Source organism: Ornithorhynchus anatinus, chromosome 1 (genome assembly GCF_004115215.2).
Source record: "Ornithorhynchus anatinus isolate Pmale09 chromosome 1, mOrnAna1.pri.v4, whole genome shotgun sequence".
Taxonomy (NCBI): Eukaryota; Metazoa; Chordata; class Mammalia; order Monotremata; family Ornithorhynchidae; genus Ornithorhynchus; species Ornithorhynchus anatinus.
Genome location: NC_041728.1, coordinates 133,084,515 through 133,100,036, shown reverse-complemented (window position 1 = coordinate 133,100,036; position 15,522 = coordinate 133,084,515). Strand labels below are relative to the sequence as shown.

The 15,522-nt window shown below is 50.9% G+C and overlaps 1 protein-coding gene across 1 annotated transcript in view; it reads right to left on the bottom strand.

Moving 5' to 3' along the window:
• VPS8 (VPS8 subunit of CORVET complex) overlaps positions 1 to 14,874 on the bottom strand; it is a 291,073-nt gene extending 276,199 nt beyond the window's left edge. Inside the window, exon 1 of the mRNA XM_029065907.1 lies at positions 14,808 to 14,874. The gene's annotated coding sequence lies outside the window, so the exon portion shown is untranslated. The remainder of the gene's footprint in view (positions 1 to 14,807) is intronic.
• Positions 14,875 to 15,522: the final 648 nt, after the last annotated feature.

Sequence of the window (15,522 nt, the reverse complement as noted above, 5' to 3'; positions counted from 1 at the left end):
GCCCGGCACTGTCCTAAGCGGTGGGGTAGAAACAAGCTAATCGCATTGGACACAGGCCCTGTCCCACATGGAACGCCCAGTCTTGATCCCCATTTTCCAGATGCGGTCACTGAGGCCCAGTGAAGTGGCTCGCCCAAGGTCTCACAGCAGACGAGCGGCAGAGCCGGGATTAGAATCCAGGTCCTTCTGACTCCCAGCCCCGGGCTCTATCCACTAGGCCACGTGTTCCTGATGGTTCATGTACATCTGGGGTGCAGGACACGGCGGAGCTTTGCTTCAGGCAGGGCCCTTCACAGGCCAAATAATAATAATAATAATAATAATAACGACCCCAGCCTGGTATCAAGTACGCTGTAACAACATGATCCGCCAGGGCATCCCTTGGTCACCACGGCCCACGTTAGCCGGCAATTTTGCAGGGTTCCTGTTGCGCCTGCCCACTCTGCAGAACCCCCCGCCTGGCATTTCAGTCCAAAATCTTCCCCACTGAAGCAGCGGGGCCTAGTGGAAAGAGGCTAGGATGGGGAGTCAGGAGATCTGTGTTCAAATCCCCGTTTCACCATTGGGAAGACCACACTGGGAAGCATTCACTCATAATAATAATAATAATGTTGGTATTTGTTAAGCACTTACTATGTGCAGAACACCGTTCTAAGCGCTGGGGTAGATACAGGGTAATGAGGTTGTCCCATGTGAGGCTCACAGTCTTCATCCCCATTTTTACAGATGAGGTAACTGAGGCACAGAGGAAGTGAAATGACTTGCCCACAGTCACACAGCTTACAAGTGGCAGGGCCGGGATTCAAACCCATGACCTCTGACTCCCAAGCCCGGGCTCTTTCCACACACTAAGCCACGCTGCTTCCCCCCTTCTCTTTCATTCAATTGCATTTAATGAGCACCTACTGTCTGCGGAGCACTGTATTAATAATAATAATAATGTTGGTATCTGTTAAGCGCTTACTATGTGCAGAGCACTGCTCTAAGCGCTGGGGTAGATACAGGGTCATCAGGTTGTCCCACATGAGGCTCACAGTCTTCATCCCCATTTTACAGATGAGGGAACTGAGGCCCAGAGAAGTGAAGTGACTTGCCCACAGTCACATAGTGACAAGGGTCAGAGCGGGAATTCGAACCCATGACCTCTGACTCCCAAGCCCGGGCTCTTTCCAATGAGCCATAAGCGCTTGGAGAGTAGAATTCAGTAATAAAGAGAGACAATCCCTGCCCACAACGGGCTCACAGTCTAGAAGCGGGGAGACAGCAAAACGAGCGTGGACTAGTGGATTGAGCCCGGGCCTGGGAGTCAGGTCACGGACTCTAATCCCGGCTCCGCCACCTGTCTGCTGTGTGACACTGGGGAAGTCTCTTCACTTCTCTGGGCCTCAGTTTCCTCATCTGTAAAATGGGGATTGAGCCTGTGAGCCTCAGGTGGGACGGGGCTGTGTCCAGCCTGATTTTCCTGTATCCACCCCAGCACTTAGTAATAATAATAATAATAATAATAATAATAATGTTGGTAGTTGTTAAGTGCTTCCTATGTGCAGAGCACTGTTCTAAGCGCTGGGGGAGATACAGGGTCATCAGGTCATCCCACGTGAGACTCACAGCCTTAATCCCCATTTTACAGATGAGGGAACTGAGGCACAAAGAAGTTAAGTGACTCGCCCACAGTCACACAGCTGACAAGTGGCAGAGCCGGCAATCGAACCCACGACCTCTGACTCCGAAGCCCGGGCTCCTTCCACTGAGCCATGTACAGTGCCTGCCACATAATCAGTACTTAATGAATGCCATAATTATTATTATCATTATTATCACTTGCCTCCACAGTGACCTCGGGCAAATCTTTTAACTACATTCCTTCTATTTATTGAGCCCTTACTGTGTGCAGAGCATTGTACTAAGCCCTTGGGAGAGTGCAATATCACAGTAAACACATTCCCTGCCCAAAATGAGCCTAGAGGCCAGAGGGGGAGGCAGACGTTAATATTACATATAATAATAATAATCATGGTATTTGTTAAGCGCCTACTATGTGCAAAGCACTGTACTAAGCACTGGGGGGTTACAGGTGGTCCCAGATGGGCTCACAGTCTTAATCCCCATTTTACAGATGAGGTAACTGATATATACGTTACAAATACTAACTTCCCTGGGCCTCTGTTTCCTCATCTGTAAAATGGGGATTAAATACTTGATTCCCCCTCCAACCTCGATTGTGAACTCCAACTCTGTGAGCCCCACGGAGAAAGGGAACAGTGTCTGATCTAATTGAACCACATCTACCCAAGTGCTTAGCATATAGTAGGGGGCTAAACAAACACCACTACTTTTTAGAGTATCCGTTAAGCACTTACTACGTGCCAGGCACTGTGCTAACCACCGAGGTAGGTACGAGATGATCGGGTTGGACGCAGTCCACGTCCCATAGGGAGCTCGCAGTCTCAACCCCCATTTTACAGATGAGGGAACTGAGGGCCAGAGAAGGGAAGTAACTCGCCCAGGGTCATCCGGCAGCCAAGTGTGGTGGTGGCAAAGGCCCGGGCTTGGGAGTCAGAGGTCCTGGGTTCTAATCCCAGCTCCCCCAGTTATCGGCTGTGTGACTTTGGGCGAGTCACTTCACTTCTCTGTGCCTCAGTTACCTCATCTGTAAAATGGCGATGAATACCGTGAGCCCCACGCGGGATAACCGGATTGTCTTGTATCTACTCCAGTGCTTAGAACATTGCTTGGCACACAGTAAGTGCTTAACAAATACCATCATTGGGGAAGTAGCGTGGCTCAGTAGTGGAAAGAGCCCGGGCTTCGGAGTCAGAGGTCATGGGTTCGACTCCCGGCTCTGCCGCTTGTCGGCTGCGTGACTGTGGGCGAGTCACTTCATTTCTCTGGGCCTCAGTGACCTCATCTGTGAAATGGGGATTAACTGTGAGCCTCACGTGGGACGACCTGATGACCCTGTATGTACCCCAGCGCTTAGAACAGTGCTCTGCACATAGTAAGTGCTTAACAAATACCAACATTATTATTATTATCACGTGGTGGAGCCGGGGTTAGAAACCAGGTCCTAAGCGTGGGAATCAAGGGGCGGGAACTGGGTCTACCCCAGTGCTCAGCACAGTGCCTGGCACGGAGTAAGGGGTTGATGCAATCCGTCATAGTTATCATTAGAAGCATCTTCTCACTGGGCGGGAGTTGAGCCCATTGATTGAAGTCAAGATAAATGCCATTGCTTTCTCCGATTTGCCAAGTCCAACACTGTCATAGAATAATAATAAGAATAATAATAATGACGGTGGTATTTGTTAAGCACTTACTCTGTGCCAGGCACTGGGGTGGATACAAGCAAATCGGGTGGTACACAGTCCCTGTCCCACGTGGGGCTCACAGACTCAATTAAAAAAAAGAAGTCGGTTAGCACAGTTGGACTTAATCTTCACAAAGCCCCACTAGTTAGCTCTCTGCATTCTGCTCCCCATGTTTATTGACAATTATTTTTCTTCCTCATCCTTTTCCCACTTAGGAAAGTAAATCCGAAAGGGTGCTGGACCTTCCTTTTTGGCAGTCTCCGGCAGAAATCTCACCAATTCTTCACAGGTTGCTTTTGGGGACTTTCGTGGGGAAGCAGCGTGGCTCAGTGGAAAGAGCCTAAGGCTTCGGAGTCAGAGGTCTTGGGTTCGACTCCCGGCTCGGCCACTTGTCAGCTGTGTGACTGTGGGCGAGCCGCTTCACTTCTCTGTGCCTCAGTTCCCTCATCTGTAAAATGGGGATGAAGACTGTGAGCCTCACGTGGGACCACCTGATTATCTTGTACCCCCCCAGCGCTTACAACAGTGCTCTGCACATAGTAAGCGCTTAACAAATACCAACATTATTAACTTCTCTGTGCCTCAGTTACCTCATCTGTAAAATGGGGATTAACTGTGACCCTCACGTGGGACAACTGATTACCCTGTATCTACCCCAGTGCTTAGAACAGTGCTCTGCACATAGTAAGCGCTTAACAAACACCAACATTATTATTAACTTCTCTGTGCCTCAGTTACCTCATCTGTAAAATGGGGATTAACTGTGAGCCTCACATGGGACAGCCTGATTACCCTGTATCTACCCCAGCGCTTAGAACAGTGCTCTGCACATAGTAAATGCTTAATAAATACCAACATTATTATTGTTATTATTTGGGGGGTTTTTCCTAATGGTAATAAGCGCTTACTGTGTGTCAAGTGCTCTTCTAGGCACTGGGGTAAATACAAGTTAATCAGGTCTGGCAATAGTCCCTGTCCCACATGGGGCTCTTATAGGCTTAGGTAGGAGGGAAAACTCTACGACTGCAGATGCAAGTGGGGCGTCGTGGGAGAGATGCGTCCACAGCGTCGCTACGGGTCGGAGACGACTCGACGGCATAAGACAAGGAGGGGGAACAGGTCCTGTATCCCCATTTTACAGTCGAGGAAGCCGCGGCCCAGAAAAGCGAAGTGACACGCCCGAGGTCACACAGCAGGCAAGCGGCAGAGGTGGGATTAGAACCCAGGTCCTCTGCCTCCAAAGCCCGTGCTCTTTCCCCAAACATTTCATCACATGATCTTGGCCAGTTCTTCTTTCGGCCCCGCGGCGCGATTCCCGAGCGCCTGAACGTTTCACTACATCTGGCCGGCTGAAGTCATCGTTCACCAGTTCCCCTCTCATGTCAACATTGTTTGCGGTCCTCTCTTTAAACCGGTTTATCGTAAGAACGGCTTTAAAAGCCTCTGCGTTCTACACGTCAACTCCTGCGGGTCTTTCCTCCCTCCTATAAAGGAAAATTTCTTCTATATATCATCAAGAGGAAGATAAAACAATCTCACAAGCCAATAAGGAAGTAAGTCACCGCACCTCTTGCCCAACTTTGGACTGAAACAGGAGTTCCAGTCAGCCGATGCTGACTACTTCTTTCGTTTTGTTGTCCGTCTCCCCTTCCAGACTGGGAGCCCGTTGTTGGGTAGGGATTGTCTCTATCTGTTGCCGAATCGTACTTTCCAAGCGCTCGGTACAGTGCTCTGCACACAGTAAGTGCTCAATAAATACGACTGAATGAATGAATTTCAGCCCCAAAAGGGCCTTCCTATTCACCACGGCTTTTTCTAGACCTTGTGGTCACTTAATTAATGGTACTGAGCAGTGACTGGGGAAGCAGCGTGGCTCAGTGGAAAGAGCCTGGGCTTCGGAGTCAGAGGTCACGGGTTCGACTCCCGGCTCTGCCATTCGTCAGCTGTGTGACTTTGGGCAAGGCACTTCACTTCTCTGGGCCTCAGTTACCTCATCTGTAAAATGGGGATTAACTGTGAGCCTCACTTGGGACAACCTGATCACCCTGTATCTACCCCAGAGCTTAGAACAGTGCTCTGCACATAGTAAGCGCTTAACGAATACCAACATTATTACATTATTATGACTGTACTAAGCGCTTAGTAAAATACAATATAACCTAGTTGATAAATACAATCCCTGCCTACAATCATTATTATTATGGTATTTAAGCGCTTACTATGTACACCGTTCTAAGCGCCGGATACAAGGTAATCAGGTTGTCCCATGTGGGACTCAGTCTTCACCCCCATTTTACAGGTGAGGCAACTGAGGCACAGGGAAGTTAAGTGACCGGGCCAAAGTCACACAGCAGACAAGTGGCAGAGCCGGGATTAGAACCCTCGTCTTCTGACTCCCACGCCCGTGCTCTTTCCACTAAGCCACGCAGTTTCGCTACGGAGAGTCGGACATTAAGACACATTTCAGGTCTGGGGAAATAGTAGATTCTAAGGAAATGAACATAAGTGTTGTGGGGCTCGGCCGAGCATCAAAGTGAGCCCCACGTGGCACGTGGACTGTGTCCAACCTGATAAGCCTGTATCCACCCCAGCCCTTAAGAAAAGCAGCGTGGCTTAGTGGATAAGGCGCGGGCCTGGGGGGGGGGGGGTGAGGATCTGGGTTCTAATCCCGCCTCCTCCACGTCTGCTTTCTGGCCTCAGGCAAGTCGCATAACTTCTCTGGGCCTCAGTTACCTCATCTGTAAAACGGGGATTAAGAGTGTGAGCCCCACGTGGGAGAGGGACTGGGTCCATCCTGATTAACTTGTATCTCTCCCAGTGCTTAGAAAAATGCCGGGCACATAGTAAGCGCTTAAGTACCATAATTCTCATCATTATAGCGTCCGGCACATAGTAAGCGTTGAAGATATAACACAATTATCATTATCTGTGGGTTGAAACGATCCCTGCCCACGGGGAGCTTATGAACTAGAATGACTACGCTGTCGGCGGGCAAGATGGTCACTCCAAGATTGAAGTGACTTTTCGAGCCCATCGTTCACAAGAGAACAGGCATCTTGAGCCCCCTCTAAGTTCCACTTCGTCCTTCAGGTGAGCTGCTATTTTGACTCACGAGCCCCCGCCTAACGTGCGGCTCACCTGGCCACCGTCCACGTCAGAACTTCAAAAATCCATAACCAGCGGCTCCCACCTTTCTACCCCCTTCTCCCATCTCTTGGCCGGCGCTACGGGTTGGACTATCAGTTGAGAAACAGCGAGGCCTAGAAGTCAGACCCGGGCATCGAAAGGACCTGGGCTCTAATCCCGTGCTTGTCCGTTGTGTGACCTTGGGTCAGTCATTCCACATCTCTGGGCCTCAGTTACCTCATCCGTAAAATGGGGATTGAGACCGTGAGCCCTGTGCGGGACAGGGACGGTGTCCAGCCTGATTAACTTGCGGCTACCCCAGCACTTGGAACGGTGCTTGGCACATAGTAAGTCTGGGCATGTCACTCCCCTCTTCAAAAACCTCCAGTGGTTGCCTATCGACCTTCACATGAAACAAAAACTCCTCCCTCTTGGCTTCAGAGCTCTCCATCCCCTGACCCCCTCCTACCTCTCCTCCCTTCTCTCTTTCCACCGCCCACCCCGCACGCTCCGCTCCTCCGCCGCCCACCTCCTCACCGTCCCCCGGTCTCGCCTCTCCCGCCGTCGACCCCTGGCCCCCGTCCACCCGCTGTCCCGGAACGCCCTCCTTCCTCACCTCCGCCGAACTAACTCCCTTCCCCTCTTCAAAGCCCTACCGAGAGCTCACCTCCTCCAAGAGGCCTTCCCAGACTGAGCTACCCCCTTTTCCCTCTGCTCCCCCTCCACCCTCTGCTCCTCCCCCTGCCCCCTTCCCCTCAGCACTATACTCATTTGTATACATTATTTATTACCCTATTCATTTTGTTAATGCGGTATCCATCCCCTTTATTCTATTTATCTTGATGATGTTGTCTTGTTTCTGTTTTGTTCTGTTTCGCTCTACCGTCTCCCCCGTTTAGACTGTGAGCCCTTCATTGGGCAGGGATTGTCGCTATCTGTTGCCGAATTGTACATTCCAAGCACTTAGTACAGTGCTCTGCACATAGTAAGCGCTCAATAAATACTATTGAATTACTGAACGTCTTTAACGAATACCAAAAAAAAGCATCATTTAATATTTATTATCATTAATAATAATAATGGTATTTGTTAAGCACTTACTAAGTGCCAAGCACTGTTCTAAGTGCTGGGGTGGAAACAAGATAATCAGGTTGCCCCCCATGGGGCTCACAGTTTTAATCCCCATTTTCCAGATGAGGTAACTGAGGCCCGGAGAAGTGAAGTGACTTGCCCGAAGTCACACAGCCGCTAAGTGGCGGATCCGGGATCAGGACCCGCGACCGCTGACTCCCAGGCCCGGGCTCTTTCCACTGAGCCACGCTGCTTTTCTCCAGTTGAGGAGGTCCACCAGTTTTTCAAGGCTCATCACTCCAGGGCTTAATCTGTGCCTAAATTGGCTACCTCAGTTCCTGAGTAGAGAAAATATGTTCGGCAGCTTTGGGACCAGGTTTTCTCTGAAGACTCAATCGATCGATCAATCAATGGCATTTATTGAGTACTTACTCTGCAGAGCACTAGATGAAGCGCTTGGAAGAGTAGCAATTAACGGATTATAATAAGAGTAATAATAATAATGTTGGTATTTGTTGAGCGCTTCTTATGCGCAGAGCACTGTTCTAAGCGCTGGGGGAGATACAGGGTGATCAGGTGGTCCCACGTGAGGCTCACGGTTAATCCCCATTTCACAGATGAGGGAACTGAGGCCCAGAGAAGTGAAGTGACTCGCCCACAGTCACACAGCTGACAAGTGGCAGAGCCGGGAGTCGAACCCACGACCCCTGACTCTGAAGCACGGGCTCTTTCCGCTGAGCCACGCCCACACCAAGCTTACGGTCTACAGAAGCAGCATGACCCAGTGGATAGAATACGGGCCTGGGAGTCAGAGGGACCCGGGTTCTAATCCCGGCTCCGCCACTGATCTGCTTCTGAAGGACCTCGGGCAAGTCGCTTCGCTTGTCTGAGCCTCAGCCGTCTCATCTGCAAAACGGGGACTGAGATTGTGAGCCCCACCCGAGACAGGGACTGCGCCCAACCTTAATTAATTAATGTTGGTATTTGTTAAGCGCTTACTATGTGCCGAGCACTGTTCTAAGCGCTGGGGTAGACACAGGGGAATCAGGTTGTCCCACGTGGGGCTCACAGTCTTCATCCCCATTTTACAGATGAGGGAACTGAGGCACGGAGAAGTTAAGTGACTCGCCCACGGTCACACAGCCGACAAGTGGCAGAGCTGGGATTCGAACTCATGAGCCCTGACTCCAAAGCCCGTGCTCTTTCCACTGAGCCACGCTGCTCCTCATATATCTACCCCACTGCTTAGTACAGTGCCTGGCACAGAGTAAGCACCTAACAAGTACCATTAAAACAAAAACAGAACTCTAGACTCCAGTCCCACTCTCTGCTGTAACCCCGAGGACGGCAGTGAGAGCGGTACTAGAGTTAAGCGCTCGGTACAGTGCTCCGCACACAGTAAGCGCTCAATAAATAGGACCGAATGAAATTAAAGGCCCCAGCTCCTTTTCAGAAACTTATTAGGCCCGGCCCGCATCATCATCATTAGCTGGCGGGCCATAAGGACATCCCGACATGAAGTGACATGACATAAGAGAAGCAGCGTGGCTCAGTGGAAAGAGCCCCGGCTCGGGAGTCAGAGGTCAGGGGTTCGAATCCCGGCTCTGACGCTTGGCAGCTGTGTGACTGTGGGCAAGTCGCTTCACTTCTCTGGGACTCAGTTACCTCACCTGTAAAATGGGGATTAACTGTGAGCCTCCCGTGGGACGACCTGATGACCCTGTATCTCCCCCAGCGCTTAGAACAGTGCTCGGCACATAGTAAGCGCTTAACGAATTCCAACGTTATTATGATCTAGTGGATAAAGCAACAGCCTGGGAGTCAAAAGGACCTGGGTTCTAATCCTAACTCCACCACCTGCCTGATGTCTGACCTGGGCCGGTCACTTCTCTGAGCCTCGGTTATCTCATCTGTAAAATGGGGATTATGACTGTGAGTCCCATCTGGGACACGGATTGTATCCAACTTGATCAGCTTGTATCTATCCCAGAGTCTGGCACATAATAAATACCATTAAAAAAAAACCACATTATCAAGCAGAAAACATGAACCTTCCCAAAACACAACCAGGCACAAGGTCTCTGAACAGGCACCCAGCATATATACACGATATTAATAATAATAATAATAGTGCACTTACTATGTGCAGCGCACTGTTCTAATAATAATGTTGGTATTTGTTAAGCGCTTACTATGTGCAGAGCACTGTTCTAAGCGCTGGGGTAGATACAGCGTAATCAGGTTGTCCCTCGTGAGGCTCACAGTCTTAATCCCCATTTTACAGATGAGGTAACTGAGGCACAGAGAAGTGAAGTGACTTGCCCACAGTCACAGAGCTGACAAGCGGCAGAGCCGGGTATCGAACCCATGACCTCTGAGTCCCAAGCCCGGGCTCTTTCCACTGAGCCACGCTGCTGGGTAATCAGGTCGTCCCACGAGAGGCTCACAGTTAATCCCCATTTTACAGATGAGGTAACTGAGGTACAGAGAAGTGAAGTGACTTGCCCACAGTCACACAGCTGACGAGTGGCCGATCCGGCATTCGAACCCATGACCTCTGACTCCCAAGCCCGAGCTCTTTCCACTGAGCCACGCTGCTTCTCTTGTCAGCTTTGTGACTTTGGGCAAGTCACTTCACTTCTCTGGGCCTCAGTTCCCTCATCTGTAAAATGGGGATGAGAACGGTGAGCCCCACGTGGGACAACTTGATGACCCTGTATCTACCCCAGCGCTTAGAACAGTGCTCTGCACATAGTAAGCGCTTAACAAATACCAACATTATTATTATTATTATTATTATTATCATTATTAAGCAGCAAGGTGCAGTGGGTAGAGCACGGACCTTTCATTCATTCATTCAATAGTATTTATTGAGCGCTTACTATGTGCAGAGCACTGTACTAAGCGCTTGGAATGAACAAGTCGGCAACAGACAGAGGCGGTCCCTGCCGTTTGACGGGCTCACGGTCTAATCGGGGGAGACGGACAGACGAGAACGATGGCGATAAATAGAGTCGAGGGGAAGAACGTCTCGTAAAAACAATGGCAACTAAATAGAATCAAGGCAATGTAGAGTCAGAAGGTTACGGGTTCTAATCCGGCCTCCGCCAGATGCCTGCTGGGTAACCTTGAGCAAGTCACTTCACTAGGCCTCAGTTACCTCACCTGTAAAATGGGGATTGCGACGGTAAGCCCCACATGGGACAGGGACTGTGTCTAACCTGATTTGCCTGTACCCACCCCAGCGCTTAGTACAGTGATTGGCACATAGTAAGCGCTTAACAAATGCCACAAAAATTATTATTTAAGGGCTGAAAAACCAGATGGAATAGGCACAGGGACAGCACTTAAGGAGTAGGCTCTTTTCTTTCCTTCATTCATTCACTCAATTGTATTTATTGAGCGCTTACTGTGTGTGGAGCACTGAACTTAGTGCTTGGGAAAGTACAACACGACAGTAAAGGGTGACATTCCCTGCCCGAAATGAGCTTACGGTCTAGAGGGGGTGCGGGGGACAGACGTCGATTCAAATTAAGAAAATTACAGATTTGTAGATGATTGCCGTGGGGCCACATGGCTTTCCTTTCAGCTTTCTTTCTCAGAGGCTGAGGGGAGGGCCTTGAAGAACAAGGAAAGGGGCACGGGTAGGAACGTGAACCCACTGGGGGGGCTTCTGAGGAAAGGGAGACGTGGTCGTAGTGGGAAGTTTAAGTGTCTTGAAATTACATATCATAAATTACTCATTTATTCACATTAATGTCCGTCTCCCCCTCTAGACTATAAGCTCGTTACGGGCAGGGAATGTCTGCTAATTCTGTTGTGCTCTCCCAAGTGCTTAGTTCATGCGGTCACTCATTCAATCGCATTTACTGAGCACTTACTCTGTGCAAAGCACTGTACTAAGTGCTTGGGAAAGTACAATATAATAACAAATAGGCACATTCCTGCCCACAACGAGCTCAGTGTCTTAGTACTATGTTCTGCATATAATAGGAGCTCAATAAATACAATTGATGTTGGAAAGATGACTTGAAACAGGAGGTGGGCCAAGCATCGTGTGCATTATTTACTGAGTGCTTAGTTTGGGCACAGAGGACAGCAGTTCAGCAACAGACAGCCAGCGCCTGGGACGGGGATCCGGTCAAGGACTCAAAAGAAGCGGGTTTGAGATCTCACAGTGGGATACCGAACACCAAAGACGGGAAGGGAACAGAGATCACACCCTTAAGCGCTCAATAAATACGACCGAATGAATGATTGAAAGATCACTGGGGGCCCTACAGAGCGGGCGGGCAAAACGGTGGCAAAAAGGACGGGAAAGAAGAGCGTTTAGAGAGCAAAATATCAAGCAGTCTACTCCTATCGTCAGTTGGAGGGTGTGAGGGGGCCCTCCATTTTGATTAGAACTGAAAATTTGGAAAAACCCAGACTTCAGTTGCAAAGGGGGTATAATAATAATTGTGCTATTTGTTGTTAAGCACTTACTATGAGCCAGGCACTGTACTAAGCGCTGGGCCGATACAAGCAAATCAGCCGGGACCCAATCTCCGTCCCACATGGGCCTCATTTTACATTAATCCCCATCAACTGATTTAACATTACATTAATTTGTCAGCTGGGTGACTGTGGGCAAGTCGCTTCACTTCTCTGGGGCTCAGTTCCCTCACCTGTAAAATGGGGATTAACTGTGAGCCTCACGTGGGACAACTTGATGACCCTGTATCTACCTCAGCGCTCAGAACAGTGCTCTGCGCATAGTAAGCGCTTAACAAATACCAGCATTATTAATTAGGTGGCTTGCCCAAGGTCACACAGCAGATAGATGGCAAAGCAGGGATTAGAACCCACGCCCGGGTTCTAGTCATTCCTAATTATTGAGCGCTTACTGTGTGCACGGCACTGTACTGCGCGCTTGGAATGCACAATTCGGCACCAGGTAGAGACGATCCCCGCCCAACAACGGGCTCACCGTCTAAAATCCACTAGGCAATGTTGTTTCTCCCCAAGAGAGTTTAATAATAATAATAATGTTGGTATTTGTTAAGCGCTTACTATGTGCATCTGTCACAAAGTAGGTGCTTATTACCCTAAAAAGAACAAACACCACTAAAAACCTCTGCAGCACTGTACTTGGAGAAGCAGCGTGGCTCGGTGCAAAGAGCCCGGGTTCGGGAGTCCGAGGGCACGGGTTCTAATCCCGGCTCCGCCACCTGTCCGCTGCGTGACCTCGGGTAAGTCACTTCACTTCTCTGGGCCTCAGTGACCTCATCTGCAAAATAAGAGTGTGAGCCCCACGAGGGACAACCTGATGACCTTGTCTCTCCCCCAGCGCTTAGAACAGTGCTTGCCACAGAATAAGCATTTAACAAATACCATAATTATCATCATTATTATTACTCACCCCAGCGCTTAGTAGAGTGCTCTGCACTCAGTAAGTGCTCAACAGATGGGCCCAGATACACACCGTGGCTCTGCTACTTAAGTCTGTCAGCCCCAGGTGGGACGACCCGCTCACTTGTACCCCCACCCCCAGCCCTTAGAACAGTGCTTGGCACACAGTACGAGCATAGCGTGGCTCCGTGGCAAGAGCCCGGGCTTAGGAGTCAGAGGTCACGGGTTCGAATCCCGGCTCCAGCTGTGTGACTGTGGGCAAGTCACTTCACCGGGCCTCAGTTCCCTCATCTGTAAAACGGAGATCAACTGTGAGCCTCACGTGGGACGACCCGATGACCCTGCATCTCCCCCAGCGCTTAGAACAGCGCTCCGCACGTAGTACAGCGCTTAACCAAAGCAGCGTGGCTCAGTGGAAAGAGCATGGGCTTTGAAGTCAGGACTCATGAGTTCGAATCCCAGCTCTGCCACTTGTCGGCTGTGTGACTGTGGGCAAGTCACTTAACTTCTCTGTGCCTCAGTTCCCTCATCTGTAAAATGGGGATTAAGACTGTGCGCCCCACGTGGGACAACCTGATTCCCCTGTGTCTACCCCAGCGCTTAGAACAGTGCTCGGCCCATAGTAAGCGCTTAACAAATACCAACATTAATACCAACATTATTATCATTAACAAATGCCATCGTCATATCGTTATCACTCCTCCCCGTGGGCCCTCGAGCGAGTCACTAGAGAAGCGGCTCAGTGGCAAGAGCCCGGGCGTGGGAGTCCGAGGTCGTGGGTTCGAATCCCAGCTCGGCCACCCGTCAGCTGTGTGACTTTGGGCCAATCACTCCACTTCTCGGTGCCTCAGTTCCCTCATCTGTCAAATGGGGATGAAGACGGCGAGCCCCACGTGGGACCACCTGATTCCCCCGTGTCTCCCCCGGCGCTTAGAACGGTGCTCGGCACATAGTAAGCTCCCCTTCTCCCTCTACTCCCTCTACCACCCCCCTTCACCTCTCCGCAGCTTATAACCCTCTTTTCCCCCCTTTCCCTCTGCTCCTCCCCCTCTCCCTTCCCACCCCCTCAGTACCATATTCGTCCGCTCGACTGTCTATATCTTCATCACCCTGTTTATTTTGTTTAATGAGATGTACATCACCTTGATTCTATTTAGTTGCCATTGTTTTAATGAGATGTTCCTCCCCCGATCCTATTTATTGCTATTGTTCTTGTCTGTCCGTCGCCCCCGATTAGACCATAAGCCCCGTCAAAGGGCAGGGACCGTCTCTATCTGTTGCCGACTTGTCCATTCCAAGCGCTCAGTCCAGTGCTCTGCACATAGTAAGCGCTCAATAAATACTATTGAATGAATGAATAGTAAGCGCTTAACGAATACCAACATTATTATCGTTAATCCCGACCCCGCCGCTTGTCCTCCGGGTGACCTCGGGCCAGTCACTTCTCCGCGCCTCGGTTCCCTCGTCTGGAGAAATGGGATCTAAAAGGTGTGAGTCCCACGTGGGCCCATCCGATCACCCCCCCCCCCCCCCAATCTACCCCCAGCGCTCAGAACAGTGCTCAGCACATAGCCAGGGCTTAAACGACGCCATAGTCAGTGCATTATCGGGATCCAAAGGGGGCCGGCCCTTTCCCAGACGGGACCCGAGTGGGTGGGATGCACCGCAGCGCTTGGCAGAGGGGTGGGATCTCAGGGGTGGGATCAGGGTGGGGGGCGAGAGCTGCCTCCTCCAGGCCCCGGGGGTAGACGCCCTGGCTCTTTCTTTCTTTCTTTCTTTCTTTCTTTCTTTCTTTCTTTCTTTCTTTCTGTGTGCGTGCGTGTGTGTGTGTGTGCCTGCCTGCCTGCCTGCCTGCCTCCCCCCCCCCCCCCCCAAGGCCAGAGAGAGGTGCAGGAGGGGCTGGTGTCTTACCAGGCTGGGCCGGCGAGGATGGGCCGGCCGGTCCTGGCCCGGGCCTGCCTTGACACCTCGCGCATGCGCCGTGCGGAGCCTCGGCGGCCCGGCCCCTCCCCTCCCCTCCCCCCGCCGCACTCACTGGCCCACACTCATTCACTCACACACACACACACACACACAGACGAAGCCCTACTTCCGCTCCCCGCCCGCCGGGGCCTCAGGCCCAGCCTTAAAGGGCCACAGACCTCCTCCCTCTTCCCTCCTCCCTCCCCCTCCTCCTTCTTCCTCCTCCCTCCTCCTTTCTCCTCCTTTCTTCCTCCTCCTCCTCCCTCCTTTCTTCCTCCCTCCTTTCTTCCTCCTCCTCCTCTCTTCCTCCTCCTCCTCCTTTCTTTCTCCTTTCTTTCTCCTTTCTTCTTCCTCCTCCTCCTCCTCTCTTCCTCTTCCTCCTCCTCCTTTCTTCCTCCTCCTCCCTCCTTTCTTCTTCCTCCTCCTCCTCCTCCTTTCTTCCTCTTCCCCCTTTTTCCTCCTCCTCCTTCTCCCTCCTTTCTTCCTCCCCCTCCTTCTTTCTTCCTCCTCATCCTTTCTTCCTCCTCCTCCTCCCTCCTTTCTTCCTCCTCCTTTTTCCTCCCTCTTTCTTCCTCCTCCTCCTTTCTTCCTCCTTTCTTCCTCCTCCTTTCTTCCTCCTTCTTTCTTCCTCCTCATCCTTTCTTCCTCCTCCTTTTTTCCTCCC